Source organism: Mustelus asterias, chromosome 8 (assembly GCF_964213995.1).
Source record: "Mustelus asterias chromosome 8, sMusAst1.hap1.1, whole genome shotgun sequence".
NCBI lineage: Eukaryota > Metazoa > Chordata > Chondrichthyes > Carcharhiniformes > Triakidae > Mustelus > Mustelus asterias.
The window spans coordinates 65,851,046-65,868,269 of NC_135808.1; the positions used below are offsets into that span (position 1 = coordinate 65,851,046).

Below are 17,224 nucleotides of genomic sequence, written 5' to 3' on the forward strand. Positions count from 1 at the left end.
CTCCGGAGCCTTCAACATGTCATCGATGAAGACGAACATCTTGCCAAGGCCATCTCCATAGCCCTACTACTTGCCTTCAAACAACTGCGCAACCTCAACCAGACCATTGTCCGCAGCAAACTACCCAGCCTTCAGGAGAACAGTAACCAAGACACCACACAACCCTACCACAGCAACCTCTGAAAGACGTGCCGGATCATCGACACGGATGCCATCACCTCATTTGAGAACACCATCCACCAGGTACACGGTACATACTTTTGTGACTCGACCAACATTGTCTACCTGATAGGCTGCAGGAAAGGATGTCCCGAGGCATAGTACATTGGCGAGACCATGCAGACACTATGACAACGGATTAATGGACACCGCTCGACAATCACCAGGCAGGAGTGTTCCCTTCCTGTCAGGGAACACTTCAGCAGTCAAGGGCACTCAGCCTCTGATCTTCGTGTAAGCTCCAAGGCGGCCTTCACAACACACGACAACGCAGAATCGCTGAGTAGAAACTGATAGCCAAGTTCCGCACACATCCAGGCCAGTCGTTTTCAGTGGGTTGTCTTTCGAGAAGACTGATTTGACATCTGCAATGGTGATCTCAGATGCCGGTTCAGCTGAGTCTTCCAGGGCAGAAGGAGTGCTCTCGCTGACCTCTTGCTCAAAATGGGCATAGAATGCGTTGAGCTCATCAGGGAGGGGTACATTGGCACCAGCGATTCTACATCCCTTCATCTTATGTCTTGCAGACCTTGCCACAGTCGGTGGGAGTCCGTGTGGCTAGCCTGAGACTCTTGCTTGGTCCAGTACTGTCTCTTGGCCTCTTTGATTGTTCTCCGTAGATCGTATCTGGATTTCTTGTGTAGGTCAGGGTCGCCTGACTTGAACGACTCAAACTTCAGCAAGCAGTGGATGTCTATGTTTATCCATGGTTTCTGGTTGGGAAACACATGGATTTGCTCCTTTGGCACACAGTCTTCTACGCACTTACTAATGGTAAGCATTACTGCAGTGGCGTACTCGTTCAGGTTGGTCGCTGAGTTCTTAAATATTGACCAGACCATTGACTCTATGCAGTCCCGTAGGAGCTCATCCGATTCCTCAGGCCAACTTTGCATGACTTTCTTTATCGGATTCTACCGTTTTAGTTTTTGCTTGTAAGCCAGGAGCAGGAGCACAGCCTTGTGGTCTGATTTGCCAAAGTGTGGTTGGGCGATAGAACGGTAGGCATGTTTGATATTTGTGTAGCAGTGGTCTAGAATGTTTGAGCCTCTCGTGGAACAGGAGACGTGTTTGTGATATCTTGGTAAGATGCTCTTGAGCTTAGCCGGGTTGAATTCTCCGGCCACAATGAATAAGTCCTTGGGATGTTTCGTGTCAAGGCTACTTTTGGTGGTATACATTTCATCCAGTTCAGTCTTCACATCTGCATGGGGAGGGATGTAAACTGCTGTCACGATAACAGAGGTGAATTCCAGTGGAAGGTAGTCGGGATCCCGCAGAAGTTAGTAGGGAACCAAAAGGTGTTGATCAGAAGGCATACCCCACCTCCGCTAGCCTTGCCTGAGGCCACTGTATGATCCATTCAGTGGATTGAGAAGCCCTCTGGTTGTAGGGCAGTCTGATGAAGCAGACTGAATTGGGGTGTTGGGCCTGGCTATTTTTACATGAAGGTTTAGGCTATTAATCCATGTACACACATTTTCAGACTGGGACCCTGGATCAGCTTGGGGAGTTTTTTTCAGCTTTGGGGCCAGTGACCATAATTCTATTGGTTTTAAGATAGCTATGGAGAATGATAGGTCTGGCCCAAAAGTTAAAATTCTAAATTGGGGCAAGGCCAATTTTGATGGTATCAGGCAGGAATTTTCAAAAGTTAATTGGGGGAGTCTTTGGGAAGGCAAAGGGACATCTGGTAAGTGGGAGGCTTTCAAAAATATGTTAACCAGGGTTCAGGGTAAACACATTACTCTTAGAGTGAAGGGCAAAGTGGCAGAAGTAGGGAACCCTGGATATTGAGGCCCTGGTCAAGAAGAAGAAAGAGGTACATGACATGCATAGGCAGCTGGGATCAAGTGAATCCCTTGAAGAGTACAGGGGGCATAGGAGTAGAGTTGAGAGAGAAATCAGGAGGGCAAAGGGCTAAGATCAAGTGTAGTTATGCGGATGCTGCGCTTGGTTGAGGTCATTGGGTTGCATTTAAGCTTCATATGTTTCATATGAAGCAATTTTTAAAAGCGGTATCTCGGCCTTTTGGCTGGGATGCAGGTGAGATCAAGCCTTGGAGGAGGAATTCTCCACCTACTCCAGTCAGCTTGGCTCGTGCAGATCAGGCCCAAGACAGGGTAGAGGATTGCATGCTCTGTCTTGTCAGCCTGGATCGGAACTGTCTCAACTTGTTGAGACTCTGAGTTGGACTTGATTTGATTGAATTGGAAAAGTATTTAAAAAAAGGGGACACAAGATTGTTTTGGCAGATAAGGCAAGGGAGAATCCAAAGAGCTTCTACAAATACTTAAAGGGCAAAAGAGTAACTAGGAAGAGTAGGGCCTCTTAAGGATCAACAAGGTCATCTATGTGCGGATCCACACGAGATTGGTGAGATCCTAAATGAATATTTCTCATCAGTATTTACTGTTGAGAAAAGCATGGATGTTAGGGAACTTGGGGAAATAAATAGTGATGTCTTGAGGAGTGTACATATTACAAAGAAGGAGGTGCTGGAAGTCTTAAAGCGCATCAAGGTAGATAAATCCCCAGGACCTGATGAAGTGTATCCCAGGACATTGTGGGAGGCTAGGGAGGAAATTGCGGGTCCCCTAGCTGAGATACTTGAATCATCGATAGTCACGGGTGAGGTGCCTGAAGATTGGAGAGTGGCAAATGTTGTGCCTTTGTTTAAAAAGGGCTGCAGGGAAAAGCCTGGGAACTACAGGCCAGTGAGCCTCACATCTGTGGTGGATAAATTGTTGGAAGATATTTTGAGAGACAGGACCTACAGGCATTTAGAGACTCAAGGACTGATTAGGGACAGTCAGCATGGCTTTGAGTGGAAAATCATGTCTCACAAATTTGATTGAGTTTTTTGAAGGGGTAACCAAGAAGGTAGATGAGGGCAGTGCAATGGATGTTGTCTACATGGACTTTAGCAAGGCCTTTGACAAGGTACCGCATGGTGCCTCCACCACCCTTTAAGGCGGTAAGTTCCAGACTCCCACCATCCTTTGGGTGAAAAGGGTTTCCTGACATCCCCACTAAACCTCCTGTACCCTTACCTTAAATCTATGTCCCCTAGGCATTGATCCCTCCACTGAGGGGAAACATTACTTTACAACATTTTTGGAACAAGCCTGAAGCTCCTGTGAGTAGATTTGAAAAATATAGCTCATTTACTTGAATAATTAATCTATGCAAGTTGGGCCAAAGGGCCTGTTTCCATGCTGTAAACCTCTATGACTCTATATCCTGTACCTGCTTCTGATAGAGTTGCTGTTGAGTACAGTACATGTTTGGACTATTTTTCCCACATTATCATTTAGCACCTATTACTATTACTAACCATTGCAGTTATCTTCTAGGCCTTAGGGTGCCAATAATACAATTCCTCTAATCGGTTTGAGCACCTAATGTTTGTTTTATGGAAGCTAACTCTCACTGCACTATATCTACTGGTAGAGTAGTGAAATCCACGACTGTAACAGTGAAATTCTCTCATTGTCTGAGCTGGATTTCCATGTCCAACGTACAGATACATCTTCAATAGTGTGCCAAGTTAACACTTGATGAGACTAAGATTGGCTCGAATTATAAGATGCTTTATTCCAAAGTATCACACAGAATTTACAGCACAGAAACAGACCATTCAGCTGAATTGCTCTGTTCAGATACCCATGCTCCACATAAGCTCCCTCCCATCCCTCTTTATCTAGTCAACAAAGAACAAAGAACAATACAGCACAGGAACAGGCCCTTCGGCCCTCCAAGCCCGCGCCGCTCCCTGGTCCAAACTAGACCATTCTTTTGTATCCCTCCATTCCCACTCCGTTCATATGGCTGTCTAGATAAGTCTTAAACGTTCCCAGTGTGTCTGCCTCCACCACCTTGCCTGGCAGCGCATTCCACGCCCCCACCACCCTCTGTGTAAAATATGTCCGTCTGATATCTGTGTTAAACCTCCCCCCCTTCACCTTGAACCTATGACCCCTCGTGAACGTCACCACCGACCTGGGGAAAAGCTTCCCCAGCTTCCCCAGTAGTCCTACCAGCATAACCTTCCATTCTCTTCTTTAGGCAACAGCTAGAGTACTGTGTGCAGTTCTGGAATCCACATTATAGGAAGATGTGATAGCACTGGTGCAGAAGAGATCTATCAGGATGTTGCCTGGGCTGGAGAGTTTTAGTTTTGAGGAGAGATTGGATAGACTGGAGCTGTTTTCCACTGAGGGAGGACATGATTGAGATGTATAAAATTATGAGGGGCACAGATAGAAATGTTTCCCCTCGGTGGAGGGATCAATGCCTAGGGGACATAGATTTAAGGTAAGGGTACAGGAGGTTTAGTGGGGATGTCAGGAAACCCTTTTCACCCAAAGGGTGGTGGGAGTCTGGAACTTACTGCCTTAAAGGGTGGTGGAGGCACCGATCCTCAGTATTTAGATGTGCACTTGCGATGCCAAAGCACATGGCATAAGGCTATGGGTCAAGTGCTGGAAAATGCGATTAGAATAGTTAGGTGGTTTGTTTTTAACTGGTGCAGACGCTATGGGCTGAAGGGCCTTTTACCTGTGCTGTATATCTCCATGACTCTCTTCTTGTCTTATCTATTGATCTCTTTTTCCCTTAAATGTATTTGCCCTTTCATAATCATAAAGAGTCACCAAGAATAATCCAGGTAATTACAGGCCGGTGAGCCTTACATCAGTGGTAGGGAAATTATTGGAGAGGATTCTTCGAGACAGGATTTATTCCCACTTGGAAATAAGTAGACGTATTAGTGAGAGGCAACATGGTTTTGTGAAGGGGAGGTCGTGTCTCACGAACTTGATCAAGTTTTTCGAGGAAGTGACGAAGATGATTGATGAGGGTAGGGCAGTGGATGTTGTCTACAATGGACTTCAGTAAGGCCTTTGACAAGGTCCCTCATGGCAGACTGGTGCAGAAGGTGAAGTCGCATGGGATCAAAGGTGACTTGGCATGATGGATACAAAACTGGCTCGGTCAAAGAAGACAGAGGGTAGTAGTGGAAGGGTGCGTTTCTGAATGGAGAGCTGTGACAAGTTCCTTAGGGATCAGTGTTGGGATCTTTGCTGTTTGTAATATGTATAAATGATTTGCAGGAAAATGTAACTGGATTGATTAGTAAGTATGCGGACGACACAAAGGTTGGTGGATTGCGGATAGCAATGAGGACCATCAGAGACTACAGCAGGATATAGATCAGTTGGAGACTTGGGCAGAAAGATGACAGATGGAGTTTAATCCGGACAAATGTGAGGTAATGCATTTTGGAAGGTCTAATACAGATAGGAAATATCCAGTAAATGGCAGAACCCTTAAGAGTATTGATAGGCAAAGGGATCTGGGTGTACAGGTACACAGGTCACTGAAAGTGGCAATGCAGGTGGAGAAGGTAGTCAAGAAGGCATACGGCATGCTTGCCTTCATCAGCCGGGGCATTGAGTTTAAAAATTGGCAAGTCATGTTACAGTTTTATAGAACCTTAGTTAGGCCACACTTGGAATATAGTGCTCAATTCTGGTTGCCACACTACCAGAAGGATGTGGAGGCTTTGGAGAGGGTACAGAAAAGATTTGCCAGGATGTTGCCTGGTATGGAGGGCATTAGCTATGAGGAGAGGTTGGAGAAACTTGGTTTGTTCTCACTGGAACGACGGAGGTTGAAGGACGACCTGATAGAAGTCTACAAGATTATGAGAGGCATGGACAAATTGGATAGTCAGAAGCTTTTTCCCAGGGTGGAAGAGTCAATTATTAGGGGGCACAGGTTTAAGGTGCGAGGGGAAAGTTTTAAAGGAGATGTACGAGGCAGATTGTTTTTACACAGAGAGTAGTGGGTGCCTGGAACTCGTTGCCGGGGGAAGTAGTGGAAGCGGATACGGTAGTGACTTTTGAGGGGCGTCTTGACAAATACACGAATAGGATGGGAATAGAGGGATATGGTCCCCAGAAGGATAGGGGGTTTTAGTTCAGTCGGGCAGCATGGTTGGTGCAGGCTTGGAGGGCTGAAGGGCCTGTTCCTGTGCTGTAATTTTCTTTGTCACCTATTTTCTTGAGAAATTGTCCCCAGTCTGTTTAGTATTTCCTGATAGGAAACCCCTGCTCTGCGTGCTTTTTAAGTGGCCTTATTAACATTGTCATTACTTTTAGTGATGTGCGTTTCTGAACTTTAGATCTCTTTGCTCCTCTACCTCATGTAGACTCAGGTTCTAATGAATATGTGGTCTCCTTATTCTTCCTACCACTTACTTGCATTGAAATTTATTTGCCAATTCCATACACGTTCTGCAGACTTAAATGTTTTCCTCTGTTTTGTTGCAGTTCTTCCTCATTATTGACAAAACCCACAATTTGGTGTCATTCACAAATTCTGAAAATATACACTCAATCCCTAATTGCTTGTGGAAGTAGTGAACAAAAGTGATCTTAACACCAACACTTGCGAAACACGACTTTCCGCCTTTTGTTAGTCTGAGTAACTACCCTTTATTCTACTCTTTGTAGCCAGTTTGCTACCCATTCTGCTACTTGACCCCATGCCTCCACATGTTCTGAATGTAGTCATAAGTTTGCTCGATAAAATACACAGAATAACCAAGATCAATAAAGAGTCATATGATACAATTGGTTTGAATTCTGCCAAACAATTAAACCAGTTAGGAGTCCTATTCCTGGATCTGATTAAAAGTACAACCAATTTGCACCCCATCTGACTGGCCAGGACACTACCTTGTGGCACCGCCTTCTTTTGATGCTCCATTGATTCTCGTGTCCTGATCTTTTCAAGCCACTCGCAGAACCTGAAGAGGTCAAAGAAGTTTCCAACACCAGGGTGCAAAAGTGTCCTTGTGAATAACCAGGCATTGATAATGAATTGTCCATTATTTCGATTTCAGGGAATCAAATCTCCATCTCATCTATAACTAGTACATCCTCAGCGGAAACAAATATCAGCTTTTTGGTGGCACAAAGAAAATGCACAATTTAATGTCCACATCCTTTTGTTCGGCAGTATGGCCATGATGGGCCAAATGGCCTCCTTCTGGATTATAACAATTCTGTGAAAAAGTTCTGAAACATGACAGGCGACTGAATCATTTGAGCAATTTGTCAGAAGATAACATATAGCATGTTCAATTTTGGGGTATTTTCTAACCTTTTCACTGTAGAATGTTATGATCACTCCATGGTGAGTTCCAACACTCCTTATCCTAACCCTGAGATCTATACAAGCTGTGGAATTTAAATCCAGGTTCTTGTACAGAAGTACCTGCTTCAGTCTCTGGACACAGTAGAAGATCACAATAAATTTTGTGTTGAGCTGAATATTTATTGGACAGATACTAAGATAACAAGTTATCAGTAAATACATAATCCAATGGCAAAATGATAAGTATATATCTAAAGCAGCTGATCTGTAATCCAACTCCTCAAATTCACAATAATTTTAGCACTAAGCAGATAATTTTAAAATTTGTTTCCTTTTCTTTCAAGTATATCAACAGGGTTTCTTCAAAGGAATTCAGCTGCAAATGCCTCTTTTGAAAAGAGTATGTCATTATTGTTAATCAGGAGACAGTTACAACATCAATCTTGGTAAGGGTTGGTAATAGTTCCCTTGAATAGATCCCTTACTGTTGATTCTAGCACCACAAAGATACCAAATATAAATTTCAGTGCAGGCAAAAATCCATTTTACTACACCCAGAATGGGTCTTTGTGACCATATATCAGTCTAGCAGAAGGTTACACTATATATTTATTAATTTAAATCATGAACTAGTCAGCATTATTCTATGTCTCAAAAGGGCACAGGACAACTTATTGACTGGACAAAGGCTGCATCATATCAATTTTATAAGTTCATAATCACTGACCCCATCCCATTGTATAAGTCTTGCCCATATCTCCACAGCAGTCAATTAAAACCAGTAACCACTAACCCTGCGCCCTACTTCAATGGATGGTTCAATTCATTGACCTGTACCAGATAACTTCAAAATATTCTTGAAAAACTAATTCAAGTTATGTCCAAACAAAAGACATTAACAGTCACTCACAGTATTTAAACACAGACGCATTGACCCGAACAAGTGCCAGAATGTGGTGACTCGGGGAATTTCACAGTAACTTCATTGCAGTGTTAATGTAAGCCTTACTTGCGACTAATAAATAAACTTTACTTTACAACATTTTTGGAACAGGCCTGAAGCTCCTGTGAGTAGATTTGAAAAATATAGCTTATGTTACTTGAATAATTAATCTATGCAATTATGCACATATATCTTCAAATAGTTTAATTCCCCTGCTCTTTCCCCGTAGTCCTGCAACATTTTTCCCTTCATGTATTTATCAAGTTGCTAACCATGTATTCCCCGATGAATGTATGTTGAAAGACTGAGCCTTAATGTAAATTAACTGTACATTAATTTGACTTTTATCACCTTGAGCAATGGTGAGCAAGAAAATAAATAATTAATCTCAGCGACAAAAGTGCTCAATTCTGGTTATAGTCAGTAGGGTAGATTTGAGCCCCCTATTTACTGCTAAGTAATTTTTAAAAATTAAAATACTAAGCAAATTAGTTTCTGAATGGGAAAACAGTAGTTTTTAATAAATAGAAAAATTGATGCTAGATTAAAAACTATCCTAAATTAATTAACCATGAAAAGTATAAACCAACTGTCAAAAAAGCCTCTCCCCCCCACCCCATACTCAAGAAAATAAATCTTCGGACTTCACACCCTTGTGTGTTTTGTTTCCTTCAAAGTTCAAAGAATGTGGAATATGCCTTACAAACTCCTGTGCCACTCCACTTACTGTAATTACTGTGCGATAAAGTTACCATGTCAGCAATATCCACATCACTAGAATGTTTTTTTTAAAAGAGCCAATTCCACATCAGGACAAGAATTCTGCCCCTGCGGTCAAGTTTGCTGACTGCAAACATATGATCATTGTTATCTATAGTTGATTTTTCCAATTCATGGAACGAAGTCCAAAGTTAACTTGGCATTTCATTATATTTTGTTAACTGTCTTAGAGCTGAGCAACTTAATGATTGAACAGGAGAGTGGAAATCTCAATTGACCCAAGTGACACAAATACTTAGTCTTACGAAGAGTCATCTAGACTGAAAATGTTGGTTCTACTCTCTCTCCACAGATTCTGTCAGACCTGCTGAGATTTTCCAGCATTTTTCGGTTTTTGTTTCAGATCCCAGCATCTGGAGTATTTTGCTTTTATCTTACGCAAATACTGCGATGTGTTGCTTAAAATCCAATGTAACTGCTGACGCGTTAAAATACAATTACAGTTTCCAAGCGAGAAAATGTATAAATGACAATCCGAGAGGGACCACAAGGTTTTTGCAACCAGTGGTATAACTTAGCAGCAGTATTAACCACTGTGCCACCATGCCACCCTTGACAAAAGGTGCAAGGCCAAAGGGAATGACAATGGGACAAATAAAAGACACGTCTGGAGGAGGTGTGAATGGCAGAATCATGTATAGCTTCCTTCTGAACACAGATGAAAAGAGAGAAACAAGAGGGTAAAAAACAGCGAAGAGAAAGGAAACAGAATTTGATTCAATGTTGAGACTAGAAGGTGATGAAGTGACTAACGGAAAGAACATGCCTTTAGTATTTTTGGGGCAGCACGGTGGCACAGTGGTTAGCAATGCTGCCTCAAGCACCAGGGACCTGGGTTCAATTCCAGCCTCAGGTGACTGTTTGTGTGGAATTTGCACATTCTCCCCGTGTCTGCATGGGTTTCCTCCGGGTGCTCTGGTTTCCTCTCAGTCCAAAGATGCCCAGGTTAGGTTGATTGGCCAAGTTAAATTGACCCTAGTGTCAGGGGGATTAGCAGGGTAAATACATGGGATTACAGGGTTAGAGCCTGGATGGCATGGTTGTCAGTGCAGGTTTGATGGGCTGAATGGCCTCCTTCTGCACTGTAGGGATTCTAAACAGTCAAAAATGAAGCTTGTGGAATAGAGATAAAGGCAATTGATTTATAAGCAGTTTAAGACTCTAAACAGGAGGTCTCAGTAAAGATTTACATGCTTATGTTGTTGTGCATACCATAAGCTTTCGGAGCACTGCTCCTTCGTCAGATGGAGTGGAAATTTCCATCTGACAAAGGAGCAGTGCTCCGAAAGCTTATGATATTTGCTACCAAATAAACCTGTTGGACTTTAACCTGGTGTTGTGAGACTTCTTACCGTGTTCACCCCAGTCCAACGCCGGCATCTCCACATTATGTTGTTGTGCACAGAACTGAGCTCGAGTAATTTTGTGGGATCACAGAATCAGAGACTCCCTACAGTCCAGGAGATGGCCATTCAGCCCTTCGAGTCTGCACCAACTCTTACCCAGGTTTATCCTGTAACCCCACATATTTAGTCTATTAATCCCCCTAACCAATATAGGTTGGGACACTAAGGGGCAATTAGCATGACCAATCAACCTAACCTGCGCATCTTTGGATTACATCAATTTTGCTTCAGCAAGGGTACAGGTTATATTTATAACTGGGCTTGGGGAGGAGGGGGGAATATTACACCAGAGTTTCAAATAAATAAAAGATGGTCCTCAGTGGCTCGACCCAATGAATTAATTCTATCCTGATAGTCTGGACATTTGTCCACACAATTACAAGCCCAAGAAAGAGAGTTGTTCTTCACTCCTGTGCAGAAGTACCTGTATTGGCCAGGGTCTGGTCCAGCCTGGGACAGGTTTTAAGTTTATTCATTTGTATCACAAGTAGGCTTACATGAACACTGCAATGAAGTTACTGTGAAAAACCCATAATCGCCACACTCCGGCGCCTGTTCGGGTACACTGAGGGAGAATTTAGCAGGACCAATGCACCTAACCAGCACGTCTTTCGGACTGTGGGAGGAAACCGGAGCACCAGAGGAAACCCTCGCAGACACGGGGAGAACGTGCAGACTCCGCACAGACAGTGACCTAAACTGGGAATCGAACCCAAGTCCCTGGCGCTGTGCGAACCACTGTGCCACCCCACAGCACTCACTCTCCAGCTGGCCGTGGATTATTTGTGACACCCGAGCGAAGGATGCACAACCTGGGAGTGAGACCTCAGCGCTGTTCATTAACAGCGCCCGGTTAGGCTGCCATGAAGTATACTGGAACACAGCTCCACTGGATTCCCCTCACTGCTCCCAGGAGGGGAAAAGCGGAACTGGCTGCAAGATACAAAGAATTTACTCAATTTTTCAGGGAGTTGAGGTAGGGAGAAAAATAGCAACATCAAAAAAAGTACAAAGAAGTGACAATCTTTTATCTGGACACAAAGAACTATCAGCCCCCAACAGTAGAAGAAAGTTACAAAACCCACTGCCTTGGACCCTGGGCTAGCTCATTCTATCAAAGAGATAAGTGTATTGCATTCCCCACGATTTCAGATAGAATGCAAACAGGCGATTGGAAACAAACAGCGCCTATCAGCCTCCCACAGAAGCAGCTAATCGCATTTACTCACCCTGCTTCCCGAGCCCTCTCTTCCACTCAACTATTTCCAACTCTTATCTTGAATGTGACGCAGCTTCTGCTCCAGGCACTACTAACCCAGGAAGTGAAATCTCGAGTTATCCCGCTCTCAATCGGTGACATTTTAAAACTAACCTACAGAAAGGATGGTTTCAGGAAGTAAGTGGTCCGTCTATGGGACACACTGCCGAGGGAGGCGATGGAAACAACATGGATTCATTCAAATGTAAATTGCTGAAATTGCTTTCACACGATAACGATTTCGGGACGGAGTACGGGAGTTATTTGGAACCTGACTTGCGGTAAGGGTAGTTTAGTGTGAGGAACGGATCGTTTCTGATTCCCAAAATTCTCCAACGTTGGGGCTTTTCATATAGTATCTAGGTCTGTTGTATGTTAATTACCAGAGATTGAATGGTTTGATTAGTAAAGAACTGGGCTGAAGAGTACTGTGCACCAGTATGGAACAACTCACCCCATACCAGTCCTGCAGATACTCAGCTCAGCACAACGATGTGTATCATCTTGAATCCCCTCTAACCAACTCAACTCCCCTGGTTCCCAATCTTGCGCAACATCCCACCCCCTCACATAAGGAGGGAGATTGCAATGACAAAGCTCCCGGAGAAGGTTTACATCAATCCAAGCCTGCTGCCACGCAAGAACTTGAGCAAATCCACCTGCTGCTCGCCTTTCATCATGCCAGCCTGGATGGCTAAGACCACCGTGCCAAGGAATAACAGCAGAAGCCCTATGGCAGCAGGAATGGAACCAACACACCACTATTAAAAACCAGTTCCTCATCACAGAACCTACAGCATGTGCACCCGGCTTCAACCTATCCTGCCAACATTGGGCATTCCTCAATCATTTCCACACTGGCCAAGGCCTTTGTGTAGCAAATTGGCACCAGTGGGGTCTTGCAGGGAAGCTGGACTGTAGGTATTGTACATCCTAATCAATGATTCGCATGAAGACTGCCTCCTGACAACATTCAGAAGAGGACTCAGAGATCTTCATTTAGCCATTGCGGAAGCTATTGGCTGTCTTGGTGATTACTGCATGTGCTAAAACAAAAACTAGAGCAGTCACCTTACCGTTGTGACTACAAGAGTAGGTCAGAGGCAGGGAATTCTGTGACAGGTAACTCACCCCCTTGCTCCCCAAAACCTGCCCACCATCTACAGAGGACAAATGAGGAGTGTGATGGAATACATTCCACTTGCTGGGATGAGTGCAGCTCTGACAACACTTAAGAAGCTTGACACCATCCAATGCAAAGCAGCCCATTTAATTGGTAGCCCATCCACAATCCTGAACATTCTGTCCACCAATGGTGCACAGAAACAGCAGTGTGTATCACATACAAGATGCACTGCAGCATGGGCGGCACGGTAGCACAGTGGTTAGCACTGCTGCTTCACAGTTCCAGGGTCCCGGGTTCGATTCCCGGCTCGGGTCACTCTCTGTGTGGAGTTTGCACATTCTCCTTGTGTCTGCGTGGGTTTCCTCCGGGTGCTCCAGATTCCTCCCACAGTCCAAAGATGTGCGGGTTAAGTTGATTGGCCAGGTTAAAGAAAAAATGCCCCTTACAGTCCTGGGATGCGTAGGTTAGAGGGATTAGCGGGTAAAATATGTGGGGGTAGGGCCTGGGTGGGATTGTGGTTGGTGCAGACTTGATGGGCCGAATGGCCTCCTTCTGCACTGTAGGGTTTCTATGATTTCTATGAATTTGCCAAGGCTTTGCAACAGCACCTTCCGAACTGTTGCCTAAAAGAACAAGGCCAGCCTGTGCACCACCAACAAGTTACACTCCAAGTCACATACCATCCTGACTTGGAAATATATAATTGTTCCTTCACAGTCACTGGGTCAAAGTACTGGGAGTCCCTCCCTGACAACACCACGTGGACCGCAGTGGTTCAAGGTGGCAGCTCACCACCACCTTCTCCTGGACAATTAAGGATGGGCAATAAATGCTGGCTTCTAAGACCAAATAAAATAAAGGTTTCCACAAAATATACACTGGATTTCCTGACCTCCTGTAATGGCATCTATTTTACAATTCCGTAACCATGATTGTAAATGCCAAAGGTGGATCATAGAATCCCTAACAGTAAAGAAGGAGGCCATTCGGCCCATCGAGCCTGCACTGACAACGATCCCACCGTATCCCGGTAACTCCGCATATTTACTCTGCTAATCCCCCTTGAAACTAGGGTCAATTTAGCATGGCCAATCAACCTAACCCGCACATCTTTGGACTGTGGGAGGAAACTGGAGCACCCGGAGGAAACCCACACAGACACGGGGAGAACGTGCAGACTCCGCACAGACATTGACCCAAGCCAGGAATTGAACCCGGTCCCTGGCGCTGTGAGGCAGCAGTATCTGCCACCGTGCTGCCCCATGTATGTAATGAGATTGCTGAGAGTGCTGACCATCTTTAAAAGATCTGTTTCAAACCAACAGCAGTATTGCAGGTTCAATTTTTCCAAAAGAAAATCCAGTCAACTGTTGGCAACATATGGTTGGGCTCCAGTGGGTTATAACATTTGCCACTTGGTGGTGCACTTATCTAATTCCTCTCAACTTTGCAGTGACGCGAGGTGTTTCGTTTCTGTCAGAATTTAACATATTGCACGTTACAATCAACAGCATTTTAAACGCATCCAACATCCAGAAGAGCAATGTTAGCTACCTCAGACTCCACAATTACAGTCATTAAAGTCCAATTCTGTTTCAGGCGGCACAGTGGTTAGCATTGCTGCCTCCAAGCTCCAGGGACCCGGGTTGAATTCTGGTCTTGGGTGACTGTGTGGAGTTTGCACATTCTCCCCGTATTTGCATAGTTTCCTCCGGTGCCAATTTCCTCCCACAGTCCAAAGATGTGGGGTTATGTTGATTGGCGATGCTAAATTGACCCTTACTGTCCCAGGATGCGTAGGTTAGGTGGCTTAGCAGGGTAAATATGTGGGGTTATGGGGATAAGACAGGGATAGGATGCTCTGTTGGAGAGTCGGTGCAAACCCGATGGGCCAAATGGCCTCCTTCTGCTCTGTAGGGATTCTATGATACTTGGCAATTGGCTAGGGTGGATCATTTTCAAAAGCGACAGCTTACACATTAAATAAAAGTTTCATAGCATATTTTTAAAAATAACTTTCACTCTTATTTCTGTAAATCAGCTGACTCTAATCGATGATATGCTAATAGCTGATGAATAAAAAAAATGCAGTGAGTAAATTACTTGTTATTAACACCACACAGAACATTTTGTTCATTAAATAAGCACCTACAAGTTGGCAGGCTGCTTTCTTGGTGAAACGTTTCTTCCATTGAAAGCAACAGCTGAGCCAGATGTAGAGCCTGGCACTGAGTCTTCAGGCACAAATTCCACAGGAATCAAAAATACATCACATGAGAGGAGATCAATGCTATGTTTAGAAACAATACGAATCTGAATCTCTGGCACGAATTGGCTGAGAGGAACTCCTCAGGAAAACCTTCCAACTAATTAGAAAATGGATAAACAGCATCAAGGGCGACTAGCAGAGGCACGAGTTTCAGCAGCATTGGCAAAGAAGCTTTTTACTCATTCATGGGACATGGGCATCTCTTCTTGCTGATTGTTAGTGAGCGCAAGGGTTTTGGTCAGTTTGATGATGAGTTCCCATCGTGTGAGGGGAATGGTCTCCAGAGCCTCCTGAGGATGAACAGTGGCATATTGGTTAGCACTGCTGCCTCACAGCACCAGGGACCCGGGTTCAATTCCAGCCTCGGGACACTGGCTGTGTGGAGTTTGCACATTCTGCCCGTGTCTACGTGGGTTTCCTCCGGGTGCTCCGGTTTCCTCCCATGGTCCAAAGATGTGTGGGTTAGGTGGATTGGCTGTGCTTATTTTGTCCCTTAGTGTCCAAAGATGTGTAGGTTAGATGAATTAGCCGTGGGAAATGTGTGGGGTTACGGGAATAGAGTGGGGTGAGGGTCTGGGTAAGACACTTGGTAAGAAGTTTAACAACACCAGGTTAAAGTCCAACAGGTTTATTTGGTAGCAAAAGCCACACAAGCTTTCGGAGCTCTAAGCCCCTTCTTCAGGTGAGTGGGAATTCTGTTCACAAACAGAGCTTATAAAGACACAGACTCAATTTACATGAAGAATGGTTGGAATGCGAATACTTACAACTAATCAAGTCTTTAAGAAACGAAACAATGTGAGTGGAGAGAGCATCAAGACAGGCTAAAAAGATGTGTATTGTCTCCAGACAAGACAGCCAGTGAAACTCTGCAGGTCCAAAAAAAAGAGGGGAGGTGATGGCCTAGTGGTAATATCACTAGACTATTAATCCAGAAACTCAGCTAATGTTCTGGGGACCCTGGGTTCGAATCCCGCCACAGCAGTTGGTGGAATTTGAATTCAATAAAAAATATCTGGAATTAAGAATCTACTGATGACCATGAAACCATTGTCGAAAAAACCCATCTGGTTCACTAATGTCCTTAAAAAAATAAAGAAAGGGGAGGCAGTAGCGTGGTGGCATTGTCACTGGGCTAGTTATCCAGAGACCCAGGGTAATGCTCCAGGTTCAAATCCTACCACGACAGATGGTGAAATTTGAATTCAATAACAAATCTGGAATTAAAAAATGGTGACCATGAAACCATTGTCGATTGCTGTAAAAACCCATCTGGTTTTTACTAATAAACCCCCTGGGTGAGGTGCCCCACAGCCTGAGCCGCCTCGCGGAAATGCCCTCCGTGCCTTTTTCTACCGCGCGGAGGCGTTTCCTGTGCGGGCTGCTGCTGCACACCTTCCATCACTGCCTCCTCGCCTGTCGCCCGGATACACCTTGGCGGGCCTTGTTGCCGCCGGGCGGCGGAGGTCCCCGCTGGAGGTCCCTCTACGGAGGGATCTCCCCCATTTACGTCGGGGACCTGGGGTGGAGGGTGATGCATGCAGCAGTTCCGCACAACCGTAGGGTTCACTGGTTCACGGGCTCCGAAGACTGCCCTTTCTGCGGCCTTGTGGAGTCCGTGGACCATGTCTATGTTGTGTGTCTTAGGCTGCACTCCCTTTATGTTTTCCTGAAGAACCTTTTGTTGATGTTTTGTCTGCACTTCAGTCCCACGCTCCTGATCTACAGACACCCGGTGCGGAGAGGGGAGGGTCGAGATGGCGACCTCCTCGTGAACCTGCTCCTGGGCCTGGCGAAACGCGCCATTTACCGGTCCAGGCTGCGGGCGATCGAGGGGGCCGTCCATCCTGACTGTCTTCCCCTCTACTGCGGCTACGTTCGCGGCCGGGTGTCCCTGGAGAGGGAGCATACGGTGTCCACGGGTGAGGTTGACGCTTTCCGCGCCCGCTGGGCACCGCAGGGGTTGGGGTGCATTATTGACCCCAATAATCACATTTTAATTTGATGTTTTTAAGTTTCCTTTGTACTTTGATTTCTGTTCGGGCTGTTCCCCCTCCTT

General features: G+C 45.0%; 1 protein-coding gene across 2 annotated transcripts in view; it reads right to left on the reverse strand.

The window, feature by feature from the left end:
• LOC144497205 (flavin-containing monooxygenase 5-like) overlaps positions 1-13,759 on the reverse strand; it is a 53,627-nt gene extending 39,868 nt beyond the window's left edge. Inside the window, exon 1 of one of the 2 annotated variants that reach the window (XM_078218100.1) lies at positions 11,742-13,759. The gene's annotated coding sequence lies outside the window, so the exon portion shown is untranslated. Of the gene's footprint in view, positions 1-7,389; positions 7,410-11,741 lie in introns of those variants that run through there. The other variant, XM_078218101.1, reaches the window with a different exon arrangement.
• Positions 13,760-17,224: the final 3,465 nt, after the last annotated feature.